General features: G+C 45.3%; 1 protein-coding gene across 14 annotated transcripts in view; it reads right to left on the reverse strand.

Moving 5' to 3' along the window:
- CELF2 (CUGBP Elav-like family member 2) overlaps positions 1–12,406 on the reverse strand; it is an 815,242-nt gene that overhangs the window by 166,228 nt on the left and 636,608 nt on the right. The window contains exon 2 of one of the 14 annotated variants that reach the window (XM_072825860.1): positions 5,859–6,330. The exons of the other annotated variants lie outside the window; for them this stretch is intronic. The gene's annotated coding sequence lies outside the window, so the exon portion shown is untranslated. The remainder of the gene's footprint in view (positions 1–5,858; positions 6,331–12,406) is intronic. 14 annotated transcript variants of the gene reach the window in all.

Here is a 12,406-nt window from a genome sequence, read left to right on the forward strand (position 1 = left end):
TTCCCTACTCTATTTTTGTGTAAAGAAAACTAGATCAACAGAGGATATGCAAAATCTTCTGCACTTCCTCTAAGCAGTCAAATATTATAAAAATTGCAATAATTGATTCAACATATTATTGTTATTAATTCCACAACAATAAGCTTTTCTAAGGCCCAGTGAATTGCAGGTTTCTCTTTTGGGGAGTGATGAGGAAAGAACTGAGAGTTCTCTTCTGTCATACTGTTGCTTGGAAAATAACTTTCTGCATTCCATGTCCATTCATCTAGAGGAAAAGAAGAATAACAAACTACAAAATGGGTATAAGAAATATGTGGCCATAAGTAACTGTACTAATGTTTAAAAAAAAAAGACATAAAATGCCCCTTCAGAAGATATCCCAAAACAACACAAAAGGATGGCTTGTCTTAGAAAAATTTTGTATAAAGATAGCTAATCTCCCTGATGGTTTATCAACAATCATACTGTTCCTATCCCTTTCATCCACCTTATCTTTGTTTTCTAGAATATCTTGTATCCATGTTGCCCAACCCTGGCCAGTAATAGAAATGTTCTGTAACTGCATAACCCAACAGGTAGCCAATAGTTACAAGTGGCTACTAAACACTTGAAACAGGCTTAGTGCAACTGAAAAACAATTTTTAATTTTAACTTGAATTAAAATCCTCTAGCTGCAAATATACTTTTTAAAAAACAAAACTAGTGGGAGTTGAGATTCACTAGAATATTATTTCATCAGGGGTTTTTGGGAAAACAAGAATAACGACACCAATGCTGGAGGCACTTGACAGCAAGTCTGTGAGATAATGGGCTGGATGGCCTGGGTTCTCATCTTGGCTCAGCGATAAATTAGCCGTGGGGTCCCAGGTAAACCAGGAAACCACTCTGTACCTCGATTTCCTTGCAGAACAAAAAGATACAACAGTTCTCATCTGACTCTTCCGTAAGCCTGCGACTCTGCTTTGGGTCCAGATGATGATGTATGGAGAAGATAATTTAGGTAATATGACCAGCTGCCTGCAGCCTGGGGGTGATTCCCTGTGCCTGATGCAGTCCCCTGGGGCTCACAGGTGACTAAGGCAGAGGCTACGGAGCTGACAAGGTGTCACCTACACCGAGCAGTGCAGCCTGCAGGCTCAGACCGAGCTGCTGGATGGCTGATGACTCGGTGCTGCTACCAGAGCATCATCTCTCTCAATTTGTGCCAATTCTTCCTAATATCCCAAATGCAGTCCCATCATTTCAGAGGACAGGACACTCTTTCAAAGGGCCTGGGAATCTTTTTTTTTTTTTAAATATCACTCGTACTTAAGTAATAGCACATGGAGAAACAAGCTTTGTTTGATGATCGCAGGAAATTGTCCAAGACTGAGCCGCATCGGGCAAAGGCAGAGGGAAGCTGGCGATGAGCCTGGTACCTTCCGGCGGGCATGGGCAACACCGGGAAGGCCAGGAAGCTCAGTAGTGTTACAATCTCCTACATTGTCCAGGTTGCTGTTGCTTATTATTTTAAAACAGAATTCGCTCCTCCACCGACTGGCAATGGGGCACCCAGGGTCCAGCACCAGCTACTTCCTGCCCTGCTCCACGGACAACCCGGCAGAGACGCAGACAGAAGTCACAAGCCTCTACTTCTAAACCTTCCATGGTCTCTCACTTGGGAGAAAAGAATCACTTGTCATCTAACCTCAAGCTCTGGGAATTGCACATCATTTGGAAAATGTACTGTTTCGGGGTCATCACGAGGGAAATGTCCGTCTTCTGTGGCCACTTTCCAGAGAGCACCTTTGCCACTGGACTGACATGGCTACGTCTTAATTGCAGTGGGATGATTCTGAGCTGCTGAATGGTCTTGGGAAATGTGAAAAAAACTCTCTGGAGGTCTTCTGTCTCGCCAACAAGACGACAAAACCACTGGCATTTCCTCTATTTACCTGGAAGGTACTGTTACCGCTGGTCACCAAAGCTTTGGGAGCCCAGGCCACACCGGTTCCCAAATCCCCGAGGTGAGACATCTGGAGGTCAGCTGGTGAACTCACAGAAGATTAACTGGAACAAATCATACCCTAAGTCACCGAAGGAGACAAAGCCTTTCTCCAAATGGCCCAATTGCAAATAAATTTGTGCTCCCCTGAAGCCAAGTTCAAGCTTCCTATAAGTAAACAAACATGGAATAGGTTCATCTCTGTGCTTTGACAAAGTGGGGGAAAAAAACCAGATAATTTATTAGGAATGCACGGGACGTATCGATTTCATTCACAGATGACTAGGAAAGAGCACACTTGTGATGGGCATCCTGCTGGATCGCCGGAGTTGGTGTTGGATTGTATTTGGAGGGAGGTCTAAAAGCTCCACGTTTGTTTACCAGGGCGAAATGTAACCCTGACTCGTAGGAAGTGACTCCCGCAGAAAAGGCCACACAACACACACATGTGGACTCACCAAGGGAAAGGGAAACCTTATTACTGTATCTCTACTTGACTGCTAGTAAAAAGCAGATAGCTGGAAAACCCCCACAAAGAAGCAAATGTGGAGGCATCCAGGGGGTACCTGGAGTCTGAACATGTAATAACCCTCGCTGGGAAGGCAGTGAGGCGTCGGCTGCGGATGGCCCCTGCCCAGGGAACTCATTTCGCTCAGTGATTTATCAGAAATAGTTCAGTGGACTTCAGAGCAGAGCAGAGCAGAAGGCATTTGCATAGGGAGAGGGTTTTTCAGATGAACTTTTAGAAATGGCAACAGGGAAATAATAGTCACAGGTAAGATTTATATCGGGCTTCACATTTGCAAAGTCCTCCAGGAGCTCACATTGATTAATCCTCGCCCCCCAAAGGCTGAGGTCAGTACCACTGCCCCCACTTTGTGGATGGGAAGATGGATCGGGGCGAGGGGGGGGTTTGGGCACACGGCCCTTCCAGGTCCCCTCTCTGTCCCATCTACCTGCCCACAGCCCGGTGCTGCAGAATTCACCTGTCTGCTTGGGCAAGTAACTGTAAATGGTCCTCCTGGACGACGGGGGAGATGCTGCTTTGGTCCCATCAAGGAAGCGAAATGTGAATCAGTATGAAACGGAGATAAGAGTGGGGGGCTCTCCCCATACTGAAGGCGGATCTTCACCTAAAAGGTCTCCTGTATTCACCTGCTGGCAGCAAATGGTGCAAATAAGAGACACCCACCTTGAGGGGAGCAAACAGCACTGACACTCTGTCCCGTGCCCCGTCCCTAGGTCCCAGCCACCGTGCTGCTGGAGGCGCGTGACTCCTGCTTCCACCTCTGGCTACACTGTTTGGCCAGGAGTTATTTATGCAAGACGAAGCCATCGGGGCGGCTGACAACAGTCTCCACTCCCCAAAGACACACTGCTGGTGAAAGCGGACGCCTCTCCTTTGCTGGTTTCTGTTAAACCCCCTTGAAGCTTATTCTTGTGCAGAACCTCTCATTTTTCCTTGCCTTCCGATTACCCAGTTATGGGAGACTTGCTTTATGTCAGGCACGGTGCTAGATTTGAAGGAAGGGTTGCAAAATAGGTCACTGATGCCCCGAAGCCACTCGCAGCCAAGGAAAAGAGGGTGCACAACGTGAAACCAAAACACAAAGCCCAGAATAGAGTGATGCACAAGGGGCCGCAGGAAGCCTGCAGCAAGGGGCTGACTTGGCCACGGGGACCCACACGCGACGTCCCACACATGCTTCATCCGGAGGGTCAAAGCTTTACGTGGGATATGAGAAAATCAGAGGCAAAGGAGGAGGAGGAGCTGTACCATTGCAGTGGGTTTCAAAGAAAAAAGCTCACCGTGGGGGGCTAAGACTTGATAGAGAGCAGCCCCAGCGCCCCTTCCACCCACAAGCTTGCTTGCACTTGACACGGGGGACCGTCCCCGCTGGAGCGACCCAAGAGGGGCTGGCCGTCAGTGCACTGCCCCCTGCCTCGGGCTGGGAGGCACAGGCCTGTCTGCCCATCTACACTTGCAATGCCCTAAAGTAGGGGCTTACTGGTATCCACAGAAGCCCTTTTTTTAAAAAAAGATTTTTAAAAAATTTATTTATTCATGATAGACACAGAGAGAAAGAGAGGCCAAGACACAGGCAGAGGGAGAAGCAGGCCCCATGCAGGGAGCCTGACGCAGGACTTGATCCCAGGTCTCCAGGATCACACCCTGGGCGGAAGGCAGTGCTAAACCACTGAGCCACCAGGGCAGCCCCCCTTTTTATTTTATTTTTATTTTTATTTTTATTTTTATTTATTTATTTTTTTACTCTAAGAATTTTGTTTTATTAGTCATGAGCTGGACTGATGGGAAGGGGTAGGTGTATGGGCAACCACTGCCCGGATTAGCATCGGATGCCCATTCTGTACTCGGGCCTGCAGCAAGCCCGCTCTCATCGTTCACTACCCCATGTGGGGCAATCCCTTCCCTCCTGGTCCCATCGACCCTCCAAATCTGCTCTCCGCCACCTGCAGCCAACAGAAGGCTCTGCCCCCACCTCGAACTCCACACACCGAACAGTAATCCCTTCCTGTCTTCCTTTCCTCTGGTTTGGTCTCACGTGTGGCTTCCCTGTTTTTCTTATGGGCTCCAACTGCCTCCTCCCCTGACCCAAATCTGAGACCAGGAGCAGCGGCTTATGCAAAGACACACATCATGCAGATTTCCTGCCAGCGCAGCCCTCTCCCCTTCTCTGACAGCTGAACCCACGGAGGCAGTAATTCACTGAGCCCCCCAGTCAGGTGCATGGTGAGATCGTGAAATTCTCAATGACAGGGATGTCTTGCTCAATCATTAATTCCATAGGTATTTATAAAATGACCCCCACAATCCAGGCATTCTTCAAGGTGCTGGAGAGACAGTAAAGAATAAAATGAGGTAAAACAACCTTTATGGAGCTTATTTCTATGGTGGGGCAGTGGAGGGGGGGGGGGAGCATAATATGGCCAAATGGCCAAAGAAGTGAGCTTCCCAGAGATTAGACAGAGGTCAGTCATCTCAATGGAGAAAAATGAAGCCCAGGATGGAGACGGGGAGCGTTGGGTGGGTGGAGGGGTGCGATTCTAAATAAGATGGGGAGAGAAGGCCTCATACGGAAGGTGAGCACGGTGCCTGGGGAGTCTCACTGTGTCCCTAACACATATTTTCTGAATAAAGAGATTTAATATAGCAAGAAGGCTCTAAAGTTGTAAAATTTAAGTCACATGTTATGCAATTATAAAGAAGCATGATTATAAAGAACCGTGTTATCCCATCTGGCACTGTTCTATTGAATCTGAGGGTCGATACACCTATTACCAATGAGTTACTGAGTCATGCCTATTTTTCTCGAAATGCCCGCTGGGTCCACTTGCCCCAGCACTGCCACTGTCCTCATTCTGGCTATTCTGGTGATAAAACCATGGCAAAAACCATTCAGTAGGAGAGTAGGGGCTCTCCTACTGCGGACGAGAGGACAAAGACTTCACTGACCTTTGCGCTTGCCCTGAATTCAGAACTCTATCTACCCTTCCGTTAAATATTGATTATGTGTCCATTCATTATTCAGTTTACCATTTATCAATGGCAAAATTGAATCTCAGGCTGGTCTCTCCTCAACCTGCAGTTGGCCTTCCCTTCCTCGGTCATAAATGGTGTGTAATCAAGGAGTACTAGTGAAAATGAATGCCAGCCTAAGGGATGCAGCCAGCAGTAGAAGGCTAGATATAAATGTGCTGGCGATTAGCGATGCCACTGTTTCCTTCCAGTGATCTGGAAAATCTGAAGCTGACAGTAGTATCTAGAGGAACTAATTGCGTCATATTAGTGACAGTTTCAGATCACAAAGCAGCATCCACTTTTGGGGGGAGGAATGTGTTTCTCCGGACTCACACTTTGTTAGGTTCAGATGTATTTCTTTTTTGGGGGGTAATGCCTTCAAACTCCCACGTCTTGTGAAATGCCAGCAAGAGGATTCAGGAAGAAAAAAGATCTCAGAGCAGTCAAAACGTTTGTCGAAAAGTTCCTGCCCTGATATTTATGTTCTTCAAATTCTTTGGGGGAGCTTCTCAATCCATTCCTCAAAAGATTTCTTGGGCTTTACGCTGGTTCTTCACAGGCCTTGATCATCTGCCTTTCAAACCCACAGGAGACTGCAAGTAGCAAATGAGAGGGATTGCGATAGGTGGCCCATGGAGTGACAGCCGCCAGACGCATCTGAAGGGGCACAGCAGTGGAAAGCCCACTCAGAGCCGGGGATGACTTCTGTTCTCCGGAGTTCCCAAGGACAGCTGCACAGCAGAATAATTAATGTGTAAAATGGCAATCTTGTCTCATCGAAAGGGTCACATTATGCTCAGTAACGCTGTGTAAGAAGGCAGGGAAATATATAATTCATTGTTAAGAAGGATTCCTTCAAAATGAGACAATAAAGAACCAGTGCCTTAAAGGATAGGCTTTCAACTCTAGTGCAAACTTAGCTAATAAGGCTGACTCATCCCCCAAGGGGCTCCAGGTACCTGAGACTTTACTCTCTCATCCTAACACACTGTGTGCATCAAAATTCACGATCTGGGTACCATCTCATTTGCGGTCATGAAATGCAGCAACTGCAACCGATTCTGCTAAGACGCTTCAGCTTTCGGGGGGGGGGGGGCAGGGTTTAATTTCTCTACGTTGTCTGTTCTATTTTTACCAGCTTGTTATCACGGCTCTTGTTGCATTTGGCTGGGACAAGTGAGGGAGGTGGGTGGGAATCTGGGGAGAGAGAAGCTGCTCCCTTTGGGGATTTTGTTTTTCTAAAGTAAATTATGTTTGTTCACTGATCAAGAAGTAAACTTTTAATTCTTTCTCTTCAGGACATCACAATTGGGGTCTGAAAATTGGAAATAAAGGGCCCATACTAGATGCCTGTGAAACCATTCAAGGAACTAATCATGAATTTTCTAGAAGGTTTCTGTCCCAGCATAAGAAAAGGCAACAAGAGGCTCTATCTATAGAGATTGCAGTGAGTTCCTAGATAGCAATCCAAGACGTTCGCCCCGCTGATAGTCTGCTTAAAGAAATTTGCAAAAGTAATGGAAAAACACTGCCAAGTCTGTATCATTACTCAAGGACGACTTCCAGAATTCCATGCACGTCAGCTCCTTGGGTATGTTTCCCTATGATATGAACACGCCAGTTGGTCATGCTACAAAATTACGTATCAAAAGGCAAAGTCCAGATGACATTCTACTTTGCTAGTTTTCGAATCCCGACATCAGATCTTAAGATGAAATCAATACCAAACACCACATTTTGACTCAGGAATCTATAAGTCCCCCTCCCCCAGCATGTCACAGATTCCATGGAGCATCTTCAATCACCAATTAAAACAGGCTTTGACGTTTAATTTGCTTATTTCTTTAAAAACACACCAACGGATCTAACCCCCTAAACAAATAAGAATAAAAATAGGATTTTGTGCTAAATTATAATAGCTGTTATTCTAAGAGGCTGAATATCATTATATCAAAATTCCCCATAGTTGACTTTTTTTTAAAGCCATTTCTTCATTTTTTGACACTACATCTGGCACAATGAATACAGATGATCATTTGTTTATGTATCTGTCTAACTGCCTTTCCCAAACACAGCCAGATGGAGTCTTTCAGAATCAAATTAATTTCAGATTAATTCACTCTGGACCCACTCCAGTTTCATGACTCTTCGCTTTGAGGCATCAACCAAATTGATGTGAAGTCATGATCTTAAAAGAGCACAGGTTCCTCGATATCAAGGCAGGAGAAGACAGTTCAAGTCAGGGGGCGCCCCCCGTGCCTGGAAAGGAATCCATCCTAAGGCCGGACCAACACTTCACCATGTCAGAGTCATCCCTGAAGAATTTCCTTATGGATCCACATAGGATCATGGTTAATTTCACATCCAATATTCACAATGCCTTGGGATGATTCCAATAAGAATGAGTGACCTAATTACTAACATCAGGACCCACGACATTAATGGTAAACTTGCCACGTACGCAGAGTCAGGTATGACACACGTGAAGCGACAGAGTTAATTCTAAACACCCAAAGTGCACATTCCCCCTCTCCAGCTGTAGCCACTGAAGGAACCAGACACAAATGTAACCAGGCTTTGCATGCTGTCAATCTCGGTGGATGCCTTTATTACCGTACTTGTTTCAATTGCAATTTGGGTTTCCATGGAGACACAACAGTCAGCTCTAGAAAATTATAAGATAAATGTCAGGTGGTGATAACGGTGTTAATGAAGCTTCGGTGACAAGCAGCTCTGTGCTTCAAATAATAAGCTTATTTCTATTAGCATATGCATAACCTGTCAAAAAACCTGGAAGAGAGCATTAAAAATGAAATATCTATCTATCTATATTTAAGAGGAGAGGGGATAGACCCCTCTGGAGTGGCTTAAATTTGGTGGGTCAACCTGAACAAGAAAAAAAAAAAAAAGTAATTGCAGGTTTCGAGAGAAAATTAGGCACCAGTGATGGCTCCCAATGATGCTTTCGCTGACATGAAGAAACACCTTCCTTGGCCCAGCAATGGGTGGAATTCTTTTCTTAAATGGTGGTTAATCTCTTTTGTTTCTGGAAGCTAGGAGCTCAAACACACTACGTCTGATCATGGCAGATTGCAAGCTCCAGAGAAATAAATGCCAAAGCCAGCCTCATGGTAACAGGGTTGACGTAGCTGATCTCCTGCCCTTCTTCTGTAGGTTGTTGGCTAACTATAATTGGATTGCTAGAACCCAGGATCTGAAACCACCTTTGAATAGCCTATAGCCCAACGTGTGCCACTGAGATTTTCCTAGGAAGGACCTGTCAGGACCAAAAAATCTGCCAAGTGTGGATTTCTTTAAGTTTGATGCATTCAGAACACATGGGCTCATGCTGTGGACCTGTGGATGGCAGCGCGGTGCAAGGCCAGATTTCAGAAAAAGTAACTGCAGGAAAAATAAGTTTCCTTTTGTTTGGAAAAGATGATTCAGACACGGAACACATTTTTTTATGTTCTCTTCATTAACATCCTTAAAGACCCGAAAGTATGAAACGGGTGATAATCCTGCCAGCCAAAGACAAAAGAAAGACCTGCCCATGATAACCTCTTCACAAGTACGTGCTCTCTGACCTTGCCATAGCGCCTGCTTTTTTTTCTTTGATTCCACTGTATTTTTCCTTCATTTATTTAACAACCCTATCGAGTGCCAGGCAATGTGTTTCAAAACACAATGATGAGTAAGACATAGTCACTGCCCTTATGCTTCTCACTGCTTAGTGTCTTGTGCAACCAAATATCCAAGAGTTGTTTTTTTTTTTTTTTTTTTAAGATTTTATTTATTTGAAGGAGAGACAGAGCATGAGCAGGGGGGCAAGGGGACGGGCAGAGAGAGATGTGAACTCCTTGTTGAGCAGGGAGCTCAACCCAGGGCTCGATCCCAGGACCTTGGTATCATGACCTGAGTCGAAGGCAGACACTTAACCAGCTGAGCCGCCCAGGTGCCCTGAACATCCAAAGTTTTGAACCAAGTATCACAATTTTTTTTTTCCTGTCCAATGTTTGGTTTCTTTTGAAGTGACTACATGACTGTTTTCCTGAGGCAAAGCAGCTCTTTTTGCTACAACTCTACACTGGGAGGCAGCTGGCTGCTCAAGCCCTCCCCTCCCCACCCTATCTCTGTCTGGATTGCTCTAACAAAAATACCATCAGCTGGGTGGCTTGTAGACAACAAGCATCTATTTTTCGCAGTTCTGTTCTGGAGGCTTTAAGTCCAGGATCCATACGCCGGCAGATTTGGTGTCTGATGAGAGCTTCCTGGGTCATGGGCGGCCGTCTTCTCACCATGTCCTCATGTGACAAAAGGGGTGAAGGAACTCTCTTTTATAAGGGCACCACCATAGGACGGTTCCACCTCCCAAAGGCCCTCCTGATACAATCACCCCGGGCATTAGATCTCAACACATGAATTTGGGGGAAACAAGGACATCCAGTCCAAAGCATGCTCACTGGTACTCTTGACTCCTTACCTCCCACTCCACCTTCCAGGAAGAAGATGGATGGGGTCAAACCCAAGTTTCATGTGCTAGGGCAAAAACTTGTGATGAAAATTTTGAAGAAGTTACAAGTTCTTGTTTCCCCATGGAGCATTTTTCTTTTGAGAACACTCCCTTGCAACTCGGTATGGCTGGTAGACCAGGTACCAGGGCCGCCCCCCAGCCCAAGGAGTGGGTGCCTCTCCCAGCTTTGCAAGATCCAGCACGACAGAGGAGATCCAGGGGGAAGTGGAAACAGACTGAGTGGCTCAAGCCTAATGCTCTGGTTTTGAGAAGAAAGGCTACATTATTTTTCCTAACAGCCCGTCCCTACAATCGCCCCTCCTTGACTGAGATCACCATGAGGATATGAAGACCCAAGGATCTCAAGCTAGGGTTTGGTCCACAAGAAACAGCCTTGGGCTTCCTTTTAGCATCACACAGGCTCACTTAACACATGAAGATCTTGTGGCTCCCCTGTGGCCAAGCTGGCTCTCCAGAGACAGGGGTCCCATCCACGCCATGGCTTCTAGCCGCACACAGTGTCCCCTGTGCACAAATTTGGTACATGTGCCGGTATAGTAAAATTGACAGAAGACTCCAGAGTTCAAAATCCTCTCCAACTCACTCCAGAGTAAGGAATTAATATATTCTTCCCTCAAAGCCAAATAAAACAACATAGAACAAACCAAAGACTATCAAGAACAACAAAAGCCTCTAATATCATCACACACTCCCATGCTCCTGGGTTTCTCTGCCCATTATCCCACCCATGGAAAGGGGATGGGAGAAAAAAATAGCTCGGGAGGGCATATAAATCCCAAGACCCTAGCAATGGGATTCTTCAATAGGGCCAAAGTGGCCACCTGAATCTGGGGACTTCTAGAAAGGGAAAGTCATGAGGTTTACATTTAATAACTCAACTTGAACTATGGCGCTTGCTGAAAACTTTTCAGTTTGTAAGTCAAGCATCATGGTACTATGCTACTCAAAACTGGATGAAGCGGCATCAGTGGTCATGGAAGCAAATAGATCATAAACAGCGTACCTTTGACCAATCACGTATATAGTCTCAACCTTTCAAGAGCCTTTTTTTTTTTTTTTTTCCTATTTATCACTACTCATTTTATTTTGCTCCTGTTAGGACTTTTTCACCATTTCACGTCAATCCTAAAAGGCTTTGGAGAGTCAAATCTTGAGACCGAAAAGTCACCTGCCATGATTATTGTTGGTAAAGTTACTGGAATAATTACTGTTATCTTTAATAACACCACCACAAAGCATATTACAATAGTTCTTCAATTTTAAAATGACAGCTCTGAACTGGGGCAACCAAAATTACGATCATAATTTTCCAGAACTGACAATATTTGCTAAATAGACTCCTCGAAGAGAAGGAGGTTATACGCGTGGGAAATAAATAGGAGATTACAATTTAAGTGTGGCAAGAGCTTTAACAGTGAGTTCAAAAGTGAAAGCAGAGAACAAATCGCTGCCTGGGTTTTTGGGGGTTTTGTTTTGTTTTTTTCCTTCTCGCTGTTGCTCAATGGTGAGAGGTTTGATGATATGGTGACAGGTGCCCACTGTGACCAGCATCATCCCACCCTCGCTTCGAAAGGGTATTACAATCAGCTTTCCAATTCTGTGTGCTTGTTGTTATAGACAATGTTATGAGGACAATCTGATCAAACACATTGGAGATATTCCCATAATCATCCACGTCAGTAGAAACTATCAGGAAAGAAGCCTTTCTAAGATACTATGGAAGAGATCATAAGCTCCTCCGGGACTTGGGGTGACAGGGGTCATGGTTCTATGAGAACAAGACACACGAGGGAAACAGCATCGCAGTCGGTAATGCTTAAATGCTTAAAACGTCCACAATGTTAAGCTATGGACAGTGTGATACCTATGATCTTGCCTTTTGCTGCAGGTCCACTTTGCAAATAGTCATGATCTGTTTTTCTAGAAGATGGACGGAGGGAAAGCAAACCCCTCTGCAAAGAGTTGTGTCTTCCGTTACTGAAAACAACAGTGAAACAGAAACAGGACTGATGCTGAAACCCAAAAACCCGTCAAGGACAGGATGATACCGAAATTTTAAAAACAACAACCCGAGTCACTATGAAAACGATTTTAATTCCCCTCCCAAGGTCATATGGCATCAATTTTGGAAACCACATTTCCCCTGGGAAATATAACTGTGTGAGGTTTTCTGTGAGGTTTTCCACGGTATCATGAATATATTTAACAGCACAAAGGCACTGGGATTTGGGGGATCAGCTGACTAGAGAGAGGACACCTGAACGCATGAATCCCTGAGGACAGAGTGCATTCCCATGGAGGGAGAATCTGAGATGATAATTACGTACGTGTAACTACACATATGCTT

This window comes from Canis lupus, chromosome 5 (assembly GCF_048164855.1).
Source record: "Canis lupus baileyi chromosome 5, mCanLup2.hap1, whole genome shotgun sequence".
Taxonomy (NCBI): Eukaryota; Metazoa; Chordata; class Mammalia; order Carnivora; family Canidae; genus Canis; species Canis lupus.